Here is a 14,412-nt window from a genome sequence, read left to right as displayed (position 1 = left end):
TTGCATGTTTGCATGTCATATTCCATGCCTTGCCATGTCTCGGTAGAGTGGCACTTGGTGCCTTAGGGTCGGTCCTCGGTTTGCGTGCATGCGTGCATGCATTTCGAGAGTCTCATTTTCATGGCCTCCCATGTGAGTGTGGCTGAGGTCCACTCATGTTGGTGTAAGCCCATATTGCATTGCGTATGTCATTTCATTTCATAGCATTACGTATGCTAAGTTGCATGTTAGAGCATTGTGTATGCCTTGTTACATCGTGCATCGTGTATGCCATTTCATAGCATTGTGCGTGCTAGGTTGTATATTAGTTGCATTCATGCATGTCATGGATATTGCATTGTGCTTGGGATAGGAGTTAGCTCAGGCACGGGAAACGAGGTACGTTTCATACTCCGAGTGACGGAACGTATCTCAATTCCCAGTCACCGACACTCCGGATTATCCATGATGGAGTTAGGTCTTGTTGTGTTTATATGTGCATTCATTCTATATTGAGTTGCACAATTCGACTCCTCGGCCATCATGCGTCGAGATGCGTGATTGGTGGCACGAGGATCGAGGCATGCATACATTTGTGAAAATACATTGCTATGTCCCTTTCTTGCTCTCTGTTGCAGCAAATCAAGAATTAGCAACCTTCCGGAGCTTGGCGCGCTTTCCAAGAAAAATTACAAAACAGAGGCTAATCGGGACATCCCAGTGGATTTCCGCGCAAGGTAGCCCAGACATGCATCATTCATCGGAGTCAAGGCAGTCCGTGGCTTGCATGCCAGTTTATAGCTTTTCTTAGTTAATTTGTAAATTAATTAGGAATTTGTTTATATTCGGACTGTACTATTTATTCGGACCCTCTGCGCGAGGGCACAATTGTAATAAGTGTGCGTGTGTGTGTTGTATGTCTTCCAACCCCACGTCTGTCTCCCTTTTATTTACCTGCTTATGATGGTTAGATTAGGGCATATTTCAATTAGCATACAGTATGATAGCATGTTTGCATTCATTCATCTGTTTTGCATGCACCGGGCTCGACGCATCATACTAACTGCATTGTATTTTCAATTCCAAGTTGAATACATGTTAGTTGTAGCATTTCATATACCATGTTTAGAATAGCCGAGCCTGCTATATTTACATTTTTGCATGTGTTGCATTAGGCACTTCTGTATAATTAGGATCATGCATAGATTTCTAATTAGCTTCTTTTTTTTGGCTTGGAGTACTCGGTGAGTTTTATGCTTTAGCATCCTTGCATGCGTGTGAGTGACTGCCATGAATAGCATGCTTACCATGAGGCTATTTGCTTATGTGATACAACTGCCTGAATGCCTGTGGGTGAAGGTTGGGTTGTTTAAATTGGAACAAATCATTGACTGTGAGTTTTAAGCCCACTAGATAGTGGCAAAACCATCTTTTCTTAAGCCCACCTGAAGGTGGCAAAATCTGCATTTTAAGCCTACTTGCGAGTAGCAAACCATCTTTCAAAAACAAACATGAAATGTTTTGTTCCAATTCAGGCGATCCAGTCTATACTTGTATGCTGTGCGCATCACATAGTAAATCTAGGCTAAATAACCAGGATAAGAACACACAATGTTTTCAAAAATAGATATCATGGTTAGTAGAGGCCGATCTTTGATCGGGCGAGCGGGGGTGCTCACGAAGTGACCTTCCCCAATCGTACCCAAGTTCCTGAGCCGAGGCAACTTTGGTGATGACGGACACGTGGCCTTAGGCAAACGAGTCAGGGTTTCCTAAATTTCCCCCAAATAAAAATATTTAGGTGGCGACTCTGTATCTGGCAAAGCAGTCCATGTTTGGCACTTCTTTTAAAAATCTGTTTTCTCAAAAACGATTTGCCGGATTTGGACTCTTTGGTTCAGACTTAGAACCGTGACAATTTGAGAGTCCTGAGCTGTAGTGACCCCAAATGAACGGAACGGGAGCTCACCCTCCCGGGGCGTTCGGGGACGTCTACAGTTTCTGGCGACTCCGCTGGGGATTTAGAGAACTTGACTCGAACTCATGATACCTGTTTTTGACTACACTTGTGTGTTTCTTTGCATTGCATTTGCATTGGTGCGCCTAGGACACCGTGTTTGCCATCTGCTATTCCTGAACGGTTTGCCGGAGGCTTGTCTTGTCAAGGCATGACCATAAGGCTGACCGGTTGTGGGCTCTGCCAGTATGGTAACACAAACCCCGGTTCTACCAGGGCACCCTTTTTGACCATTCGACCTAGTGCATATTTGGAATCCATAGTGACCATTCCAAACTAGGACAGGTTGCTTACCCGTTTATAGGTTGTTTGAAACCGCTGCGTGCGTAGTGAAACCCTAGTTCCTGACAAAATAGGACAGGGAAACCCTACCCCAACATAGGGGTGTTTTGGCTCTCACTTACTTGTTATGTGCTTTGGGGTGCGTCTCCATACGAATGCATGCATCAGTTTACAGGGTTTGGGCACCAGGCCTGTGGGCGTCAGTTCAGTATTGTGGGTATCAGGCCTGCGGGCATCAGTCAGTATTTGAGAATCAGTTATCTGCGGGTATCAGATTCAGTTTTGAGGACAGTAATTCAGGGATAATAATCAGTGTTGGAGGACAGTGTGTATTCAGCTTGTCAACCGTGTGTTGTTATGCCAGGCTGTGTGTCATGCATTTATTTTAAGCTGTTATGCTGTCCATTTATCTATTTATTTATTTCCTTTTCGCTTTATTTATCTTTTGCTAGGGCAGTTCTAGCACAATTGCTTCCAACCCAGCAGATACCCCCCAAGCACTTTGGACAAGAGGTCGTCGGCTCAATCGATCTGAGGATCTGGTCGACGGACAGCCAGTGTTCCATTCTCTACCCCCGGTTATCAGGCAGAGACTGAGGAAGCGCAGTGTATCCGAGCAGAGGACTACCCCGTCAGTGGACAGTCAGATTGGGATCCCAATTACTGCTATAGAAATAGACTTGCCAATAGTTCGGACGAACCAGGGCAGTATGACAACACCGACAGGAGTCGAAGAAATGATGCGTCAGATGCAAGAAACCATGAGAGCCATGCAACAGGACGCCATTCGCCGGGATGAGTTTGCCAAACAACAGGCCGAGATCATGGCCCAACAGGCAGAATTAATCACTAGACTGCAACAGCAAAATGCGGCATCTGCTTCACACCAAGTTCCTCCTCCGTCAGGGGCTCCCTTACCCGAGCAGGCACCCACTGTTCAGAACGCTCTGCTAAACACCCAGAACACCGTGCCAAATATCCAAAACATACAAGAGGACACGAACCTTCCAACGGGGCCAGCTCCGCCCCCACTTCCACCTCAACTGTCCAAGACCCATACACCCAACCACCCGGACTCCCCCTTTGAGTTCGAGATTGACCATACAGCTCTGAAACTGAGCAAGCTTGAGAAGCTCTTCAAGAAATCGCAAGGGGTAAAGGCTATTCCGGATATCGAGGACAGATATACCGATGTGGCCGTAACATTGCCCGATAGGTTCAAGATGCCGCAAATTGACCGCTTTGACGGGTCCGGGGACCCCATGGTCCATCTTCAGCTATTCTCGGACATCCTGCGGCCAATGGGCCTAACTCAACCATAAAAGCTTTCGCTGTTCGGCCGAACCCTGTCGGGTGTGGCCGCCATCTGGTACGCGAAGTTAGAGGATGAGGTGAAGAGGAGTTGGGATGAAATGGCTAAGGCCTTTGTCGCGCAATACTCGTACAACACTCAGATTGAGATTACAACTCGTGATCTCGAAACGACAAGGCAGGAGCCCAAGGAAATTTTCTCAGATTTTGTAACCCGGTGGAGGGCAAAGGCGTCAATGATGACTTTGAGGCCCACTGATAAGGACCAAATCCGGATGATTGTGCGCAATCTCCAACCAAAGTTAATGCAGAGAATGATTGTACTCCCCTTTCCCACCTTCTCAGATTTACACGAGATGGGGGTACAAATCGAAGACGCAATGAAGCAAGGTTTGATAGACCAGGATAGGGAGCAACCGAGGAGGACTTTCAACCGTAACAACAATGCAGGCCCGAGTGGCGCTACAAACGCAAGAGCTTCGGAGGTCAGTATGGTCACCACCATTCCCCCTCCCCTTCCAAGGCCCATGGCAGCCACACCCTTCTCCGGTGCATCCGGAAACAATACTCAAACCTCTAAGTACCCGCCCAGAGGCCAAAGAAACTTCACCCCACTATACATGCCTTTGTCTAAGGCTCTGGGGGTCTTGATCAGAAAGAGGCATCTAAAACCCCTAGAGCCGAGGCCGTTGTCGAATCCACTCCCTCCCTCTCATAACCCAGCCAAGTACTGTGCATATCACCAGCAGCACGGCCATGATACTGACCAATGTTTCAGGCTGCGTCACGAGATTCAAGACCTCGTTGACAAAAATGTGATTTTGCCACCAGAAAAACCCAACGTCACAACTAACCCCCTCCCTACACACAACTAAACTCCACCTCCCAAAAGAGTCAATCTTATCCATACTGGGGTCGTGTCTTACGATCCAAGCATCTATATTACTCCTACCCATCTACCCAAGCCAGAGGTGTTCCTCCCCGACTGCACTGACTTCTTGTGCATGTTGGACATCTCCACAACCCAACCAGAGCCGACGATGGTGACCATCGAAGATGGGGCAGGGTAGACTTCGGGAAAGAATGAGATTGTTGAGTCTGGGATGGAACAGAGTTTTGTTGGGGGAGCCTATGATCCAAGTGAGTACATCTTGTCAACAGGCCAGATCGGGCTGGGTATAGAATTGCCAGAGACAGGAGAGCTGTGTGTGATCCGGGGGGATGGATTTGGGCAAGGGGCAGATGATTTGACAGTTGTAGAGGAGGACTTTGCCAACCTGCAATTTTTCGATGACCAAGAATCAGGGGATGCGGCAATCAACTGGTTCGACTATGAGGAATCGGCAAAGGCCACTGGATGGCTCGATGATCAACCAGATGTAGTGGGAGAATCCTAACCAGAATAGGGCCCGGCAGGGGCGAGAGTATCAGCTGTGGCCGGAAGGGCCGGAAGTCAAGTTACATTGCCGGAGAGCGCCGGTACGAAGAATTTCGCTCAGGACGGAAGCATTGTAAAGGTTGAACAACAAACTGCACTGATGCAGGTGGAACAACAGGGTTCTGAGAGAACCGGAAAAGCCAAGATCCACGAAGGGATCGAAAGTGCTGCGGGCACAAGAACAGAGGATGCTGTGGGCATGCAGACTGAAAGTGCTATGAGCACAAACATGCCCGAACCAGATGGGTGCCTTTTGAATGCCAGCGGAATGTGGTGGGAAGACGATGACTTATGTCTTGCCCACACGGATGAAGACTGGGGAAGCAATCAACCGGATGACACTTGGTACCTCGATGAGGTTGATCACATGACGAGAAGTGGGCGGTACTTCAAGCCCCCGCACCTAGACCAACCCGAGGCATCCGGGAAGGATAGAGAAGCTGAGAAACAGAAGGAGAAGCAGATTGAAGAGGAAGCTGTACTGAAACAGCTAAAGAAGATACAAGCAGACATCTCCATCTGGGGACTGCTTATGGTATCGCGAGTACATAGACAAGCTGTCTTATCTGCTATGGACAAGTCCAAACTCTCCATAGATACTACACCAGAACAACTGGTTGGGCTGGTTTTTCCGGGAGGAGGTTCCCCGGCATTAACCTTTTCAGACAAAGAACGACCGCCTGAGGGCATAAATCACAACAAGCCCCTCTACATTTCCGTGGAATGTAGAGACAAGTGGATGCTGGTGGTACTTGTTGATACCGGGTCTGCTATCATTGTCTGCCCGACCAGGACAGCGTATGCAATCGAGTTGAAGCCCGTGGACTTCGTCCCAACTACTCAGGTAATCAGAGCATACGATAACACTAGCAGGGAAGTGATGGGAACTGTCAAAATTCAAACCAAGGTTGGTCCAGGACAACACAACATTGAATTCCATGTCTTGGACGTTCCCGCAACCTTCAACCTACTTTCGGGGCGACCGTGGTTGCACCAGGTCAGGGCAGTCTCTTCCACTCAACATCAAATGCTGAAGTACCCTCACGGGAAGGGGATAACGATTGTTTTTGGGAATTCATCAATCCATCTGCCGCCGGAAGTGTCCACACCAGTCTTGGAAATCGAGCACGGCACGGAGGATGTGTTCTTATCGGGGTTCACTTTGGCTGAGGCTCGAGTGGTACAGAATGTTATAGCTGTGAATGAGGGGGTGTACGTCAGTGCTCAATCCGTCTACCTCATGAACAAGTTAAATCACATCCCCGGAATGGGATTGGGAAGAAGCGGCCGGAAGGGCGTCGCAGCATTGGCCGAAGTACCACACAACCCTGACACCTTTGGATTGGGTTATCTGCCCACCAAAGAGGATTGGGTGAGGAAGGGTAAAGAGATGGCCGGAAGAGCCAGAGCAAAGAAGGCTAGGAAGCCTTTCGAATTAATGCATAGGCCCATTCAAGGTACCCTAAACGGGCGCTTCGTCCGGGAGGGGGAGGACTTTCCATTTTGCGGCTTCCCAGAGCCATGGCTGAACGTGGAGAAAAAGCGCATGCCTGGTTTCGAGATCTTCTTCGATTTGGAATTACCTGGGGATGACGTTGCCGAAGAGCAGACAGACCCATCAGCTGAGGTTGAGCAGTATAAGGCAGTGGATTCCGAGAGCACCGAACTTGAGATGGGGGTAGCGCTAGCGTGTCTACTTTCGGATCCTTCGATCGACCAAAAGTGCTTGGGGGATAACTCCTCGGTTTCCATGATTGGAGATGAAACAGCTGCGGGCCTTCCAGCGACTATCTTGGATGCATCTATCGCACCCTCTCTCACTTGGCAGTACAAGGAGGGATTTTTGTCCAGCAACACCGGGTCAGGTAGTGAGCCGGAATTTGATTCCACCGAGTCTTGTGAGTCGGAATCAGGTTCCAGCTCGACTGAGTCTGAGTCTGGTAATCCTGGGGATGATAACCCGGATGCCACAGTTATGTCCAGGTCGTCTTTTTCTTTCTCATTTGAGTCTGTTGTAACCGAGAATTCGGACGATTTGGATGAGCTTAATGAGAATCAAGTAACTGTGGTTTCTGAGTACTTTTCTCTGCCCTTAATTTATTGCATAAACTCAGAATTTCAAAATTTTGATAAAAACGACGAGGACGAAATTCCTCTGGTTTTGCAATGTTTAATTGAGCAGGAGCAGGAGAGATTTGTCAAACCCTTAACGGATGAAATCATTACCGTGAACATTGGTACTGAGGAGGACCCGCGGCTGGTCCAGATCGGGTCCAGGCTGTCTTCAGAGGAACGCGAGCGCTTAGTCGCTTTATTAAAAGATTTCAAAGATGTTTTCGCGTGGTCCTACGAAGACATGCCTGGGATCGATCCTGAGATTGTACAGCACCGGATCCCCCTTGACCCTGAAGCCGGACCTGTTAAGCAAAAACTCCGAAGGATCCGCCCCGACTGGGCTCTCAAGATTAAGGAAGAGGTCACCAAGCAGATCGATGCAGGCTTCCTGCTGGTATCCGAATACCCGACTTGGTTGGCCAACATCGTTCCAGTGCCGAAGAAAGATGGCAGGATCCGGGTATGCGTTGATTTCAGGGATTTGAACAAAGCTAGTCCGAAGGACGACTTTCCCTTTCCGCATATTGATGAGTTGGTGGACTTCACAACAGGGCATGCTTTGCTCTCATTCATGGATGGCTTCTCAGGGTACAATCAGATAGTAATGGCACCAGAAGACAGAGAAAAGACTGTATTCACCACCCCGTGGGGAACATACTGCTACAGAGTAATGCCGTTTGGGTTGAAGAACGCCGGAGCTACTTCTCAATGGGCCGCGACCACAATATTGCACGACATGATCCACAAAGAGGTTGAGGTGTACGTGGACGACATGATTGTCAAGTCCAAAGAAAGAGAGGGCCACTACACCGCCTTGCAAAAGTTCTTTCAAAGGATCAGAGAATTTCGGTTGCGGCTAAATCCTCAGAAGTGTACGTTTGGTGTTACAGCGGGAAAAATGCTGGGATTTCTGATTACACAAAGGGGCATCGAGGTCGACCCTTCAAAGATCAAGGCCATCTTAGAAATGCCACCACCAAGGACTGAAAAGGAGGTGCGAGGCTTTCTGGGTAAAGTGCAATTCATAAGACGGTTTATCTCAAAATTAACCTTGACTTGTTAACCACTTTTTGGTCTCCTGAAGAAAGGCAAGAAGTTCCAATGGGACGGCCGATGCCAAGCTGCTTTTGAACAGATCAAAGAATATTTACAGAACCCGCCCGTGTTGTCGCCACCAGAGCCGGGGAAACTGTTGATATTGTACCTTTCAGTGACTGAGACTACAATGGGCTGCATGCTCGCACAAGAATCGGAGGATAAGGTGGAGAGGGCCATTTACTATCTGAGTAAGAAGATGTTGGACTACGAGACCCGCTACACTCCACTCGAGAAGGCTTGCTTAGCTTTGGTATGGGCTACCAGGAAGCTACGGCACTACTTGTTAGCTCACTCCGTAATGTTGGTTTCACGACTGGATCCCATCAAATACCTTTTTGAGAAACCGGCACTTACGGGTAGGCTAGCTCGTTGGCTGCTGTTGCTCTCCGAATTCGATCTGAAATACGTGACACGCAAGGCAGTCAAAGGAAGAGCAGTGGCAAAGTTCTTGGCCGATCATCCAGTCGAAGAAGGTGAAGCGGTTGAGTACTTGTTCCCAGATGAAGCCATTTTGCACATCGACGACGAATATTGGACGATATACTTTGACGGAGCATCAAATCAGTACGGATATGGGATAGGGGTGTTGCTAATAGCACCTGACAATTCCCGTATCCCTCTAGCCTTCAAACTCCGGTTCAAAGTCTCGAATAACGAAGCAGAATATGAGGCGTGCATTGCCGGCCTAGAAGCGGCCCTGGAACTAGGGGCAAGACGTTTGGACGTCATCGGGGATTCAAACCTTGTTGTATCTCAGGCAAATAGAGACTGGAAAGTCAAAGAAGAAAAGATGATGATGTACCATCAGACCTTGGACTTGCTAATCCCTCGGTTTGAAAAGCTAAACTTTGCTCATCTTCCAAGAGAGAACAACAGGTTTGCAGATTCTTTAGCAACTCTATCTTCCATGATAGACATCCCATTTGGAATCCGGATGCGTCTAGTCGTCATCGACCAGAAATTTGCGCCAGCCTACGAGTCGATCGCTGCTATAGATGAGGTTCAGGACAAAAACCCCTGGTATTATGACATTTGGAATTTCTTGGAAAAGGAAGCATACCCGCCAGGGGTAAATGCCAAGGATAAAAGGGCAATCAGAAGAATGGCCGTCCAGTTCATCATCTGTGGGGGTAAACTGTATAAAAGAGGTCATCTGGGAATGCACAAGCTGTGTGTTGAAGCCGAGGAATCAAAGCGCCTGATGGAGGCCATCCATGGAGGAGAATGCGGTGCACATATGAACGGATTAATGCTAGCACGGAAGATCCTCAGACAGGGTTACTACTGGTCCACCATGGAGGAGGATTGTATTAGTTTTGTTCGGCGATGCCACAAGTGTCAGATTCATGCAAACTGCATGAACATCCCGCCGTCGAGGCTGTACAACATGACTTCGCCATGGCCATTTTCAGTTTGGGGAATCGATGTAATCGGGGCTGTCACTCCGAAAGGGTCGAATGGGCATGAGTTCATCCTGGTTGCGATAGATTATTTCACGAAGTGAGTCGAGGCCCAATCATATGCAGTGTTGAAGGCGTCACACGTTGTAAAGTTTATCAGAAACAACATCATCTGTCGCTATGGGATCCCAAACGAGATAATCTCAGATAATGGTTCCCACTTCAAGAAAGAAGTGATAGACTTGTTGGAGAAATTCAACGTGGCTTTTCATAAGTCATCTACATACCGGCCGCAAACCAACGGAGCGGTCGAGGCCGCCAACAAGAATATCAAGCACATACTGCAGAAGATGGTGGAAACCTACCGGGATTGGCCAGATAAGCTGCCATTTGCTCTGTGGGGCTACAGGACTTCAATCAGAACTTCTACCAGAACGACTCTGTATTCATTGGTTTATGGGATAGAGGTCGTTCTACCTATTGAGATTGAGGTTCCGTCATTACGAGTATTGGCCGAGTGTCAAATAGCCGAGGCAGATTGGCAGCAAAGCAGATTTGAGGAACTCATGCTTTTTGACGAGAGAAGACTGAAAGCACTGTACCATATTCAAGGCTATCAACGCAGAATTGCCCGGACTTTCAACAAGAAAGTTAAGTCCAGGAATCTAAAGGAAGGAGATTTGGTGCTCAAGGACAACCGAGCCCCCATCCACGACCCAAGGGGCAAGTTCAAACCCAATTGGACCGGTCCCTACATCATCAAAGCTATCTGGTCAGGTGGAGCTATGGTTCTGATGGATCTAGATGGCCTAGAGTTCTCCCAACCGATCAACATGGACAAGTTGAAGAAATATTACCCCTGAGAGGCTCGCTAGGCCAAAAACCCGAAAGGGCGACCTAGGCAAAAGTTAGAGCACAAAAAATTGGAAAATATAAAAACTGAGCTCGCAAGGTTGAAAACCCGCAAAGGGCGACCTTGGCAAAAGTTAGAGCGTAAAAGGAGAGTGAAAATACCCGAGTGAACCTAAGCCTGAACTACGTAAGGCTTGATTCCCATTTTTGGGATACGTAGGCAACTTCACCTTGAAGTTCAGCCATAAACTCTTCCCCGATCAGCTTTGTCCATTTTGACCATCTCGGTCATCTTTATCCATCAGTATTTATCGCGATCTCTGGTACAGTGCTATTCAGACTAGGGGCAACTTTCCGTTGCCACGACGGTGCAGAGCTATTCAGACTAGGGGCAACTTTCCGTTGCCATGCAGTGCCGCGATACTCTTCAAACTAGGGGCAACTTTCCAGTTGCAGGGATCTGGGATTGTGTATCTCAGTGACAGATCTTAGGCGTGTCCAGTTTTGATCCATATCGAAAATGGTTTTGAAAAGTTTTAATAAAAGTTGATTTCGTTCAAATTAATCTCTTTACAACTAAGACCATTTTTGAACCAAAGCGGAAAATTTTCAGTACCACAACCTTCAATTTCATTGATTTCAAAACAGAGTTCTCCTGCTCTTGCATACAATCGAAGTTGCTTTTTACTACGTTCATAAAGAAAACTTGAAAGTACTAATAAAGCAATAAATCTGGGACATAGTTGAGTCAAGTATCCCTGCGCCCCCTCCCAGAGCTGGTCGAAGCCTCTGACGCCAAGCTAGGCCCAACCTGTGCCTCCTCGCTGAGCCAGTCCAAGCACTCGTCAGACAAAGTGCAACTGAAAGTGGGAGCAGGAGCCAGGAGCTCTCTAGTCCTCCATGCTGTGGCATATCGGGCAAGCTGTGCCCCTCGGACTGGGAAAGCAGCCGGGTACTCAATCCCCTCTGGTGGGCAAATCTGATCATGACCGAACTGGCACAGGAACCGGAACGGAAAGTAGAACACACAGTGGGTTAGACCAATCAATTGGATCCCGATCAGCCGGGAAATGCTATAGCTCATTGCCGGGAGATTGAGCCAAGGACAACGCCAAGCAATGCAATCTATGGACAAATTGCACATCCAGTCAAACCACCACCTTTCCTCAGGGGCATCGACTAGGCGCTGCCGAAAAAAATAGCCTCGAGCTGAGTAGGCCGAGCAAGAGTCCACGACCTGCAATTTGTCCATTAACCATACCTGGGGAGGGATGAAAAATGAGAGAATAAAAGAATAGAGAGATGTACGTTGAGAGAAAAGCGAGAAAAGGGTTTTTGTGAGAAAAACCGAGCCTGAGGGCCGAGTGATGTGAGCAAATACATATGTAAGATTGGGTGGGAAACATTACCTGCAGCAGCAGTGGACTCCCAGCAAATCTAGTCATCTCCCGGCGATAGACAGAATCCAAGCCCATCAGCGTCTCGGCCAAGGTCATGGCGATGCAGCTCTTTCCTTCTTTCAAGCCTTGAGCAACTTCAATCAGATGAATGCTACATCCGCCAAAGCCCGGGGAAAGCAAAAAGTGAGACAGCAGGCACAAGCAAAGGGCGTGTTGCCGGAAACCTTGCCAATAATGGTTGTTGCGATCACCAGCGTCAGAAAAGCGGTGAATCAAACCAAGGATATCCAGTTCCCCATTACAGATCAGAGATCGAGCATCATGCGCGGTGAGTCCACACATCCGCCCTAAAGCTTGGGCGTGGCCAAAGCGGAACTGGGGCAAGATCTCTTCATGACTTTCAGATTCCATCAAAACTTGAAAATCTTCAAGAGTTGGACATACCTCTTGACCGCCGAAGCTAAAGACATGCGTCACTGGGTTCCAAAACCTCGCCGCGGCATGGAGGAAAGGGAGATGCAGTGGAGTGCGACCCAGCGTGAATAGTGCATTCAAGTCGAAACCCCGGAAGTTTAACTTTTCCGAGCCATCTAGAGAAGCGATCCAAGCTGTGAGATTTTCAACGAGAAACGCCTCCATCTTTGTGCAAAACCAAGATGAATTGAATCAAAGCACGGAGCTAAGGATTTTAAAGAGGGAAAAACACTATTCAGGAGGACAAGTGTCAAAAATTGGGCGGCTGCAAGGTTAAGTAGTCGGCCGGCCACTTTTTCTGGCAGGCCGGCCACTTTTTGTTTCAAAACTGGCCGGTGGCCCTCCCCTCTGCAAGAAATCTGGCCGGCCGGCTCCCAAAGGTGGCCGGCCATGCTCCAATGTATGCCTTCAGCCCTGTTTTACCCTCCGAGGGAAAGTTTCAAGCATTTCCATGCAACGGATGTGTCAAAGGCCTCTATTTCCCTCTGTTTCGGATGCGTTCCGTTGCCCAGATCGTCCGAAGTACACTTCGTTTTGTTAAGTTTTAATTATCGAGTTGTTGTTTTGTTTATCGAGTTGTTGTTTTGCTTATCGAGTTGTTTGTCGAGCTGTCGTGTTTCGTGTTTTGAGTTGTTACTCTTTGTTTAAACTTTTTGTTTGAGTCTTGTTTATCGAGTTGTCAACATTATTGTATTTTGTTTATCGAGTTGTAAACTTGCTAAGGTTTTGTTATATCTTAGAAAGTTAAGTTGTTGCGTCGGTTCACTATCTGATTGGGCAAAATGCACAACACACATTTTCATTCAATCTCATTATGATGCAGAATGATGCGATATGATGCTAAGTGTTTAAATACAATACTTTTTTCAAAAGCTGTTTCATCCCATCATGCCTTTCTTGTTACAACATTTTACAGACTAAGGCACAAGTTTTACAGAAATAAAACTGCCCGATAATGTACAATGTGCTACAACTACTAGCAAAAAAGATAAATAAAACAGGAAACAGCTGCATCTGTGCTCTCAAGAGCAGTGATAAGAGGCCCTCTTCGTTCTCTTCTGCGGAACAGACTCTCCGCCACCATCGCCATCGCCATCGCCATCGCCATCATCTGAATCGGAGCCGTCATCCTCGGGATCCCCCTCAGCCTCGCCTCCACTCCCGGAACCAAGGCCAGAGCCGTCATCTCCATCAGCAGATGTCTCCGACTAACGGTCTGCAACCTCCTCCTCCTCATCCTCATCAGGCTCCTCTTCCACAACATGTGCTCTGCGTCTGCGAGATGACCCCTCCCCTCGAGAAGGCCTGGATGGCCCAGCTCCTCCGAAAGGCCTGGATGGCCCAGCTCCGCGAAAGGGCCCAGATGGCCCAGCTCCCCGAGAAGGCCCAGGTGGCCCGGCCTGCGGCTGAGCATATACCGGAGGCATCTGAGAAGAAAGAGTTCAAATTAAATACATCAGTCCAAATGTGTACATCAGATGCAGATGGAAGCAAAAACTACATGAAGTGGGTGCATGTAAACACAGTGTGCAAGTGAGGTGTGTGTCAGATGTGCTTTACACAAGTAGCCTATCAATGCAGTAGAAATCAGTATGTCATTAGAAGTATGATAAATGCCAGAAAACTAAAGGGTACCTGGAAGCCCATGATAGACAACTGTGCCTCCCTCCGCAAGACCATGCCCTCGAGTGAGGCTACTAATCCGATCACCCCCTCCATGTACTCTCTGGGTGGCTGCAGATACAAGCTCAAATCATCAGCGAATAAAGGAGTGTCTAAGTATTTGAATGATAGATGAAAAGCAGTAGAGCATACCGGCGATGAGTCAGGATCAATGACATATCGATGACCGGGCATCGGAGGCTCTATCGGAATCGGAATCGGAATCGGAGAGGTAGTCCCAAACTGCCACCCCATCAGCTCAGTCAGCATGTCCGGCCACCCAAGATGAGGAGGAGTCGGAGGAATCAGGGGAACCGATCTACCCCCACCTCTAGATGTACCAGCCCTGCTGGTGGAAGGGGCGTCTACAACCCGAGCCCGGGG

The sequence above is a fragment of the Camellia sinensis genome, chromosome 8, assembly GCF_055761805.1.
Source record: "Camellia sinensis isolate YWXY chromosome 8, ASM5576180v1, whole genome shotgun sequence".
Classification (NCBI taxonomy): domain Eukaryota; kingdom Viridiplantae; phylum Streptophyta; class Magnoliopsida; order Ericales; family Theaceae; genus Camellia; species Camellia sinensis.
This window is presented reverse-complemented; position numbering follows the sequence as displayed.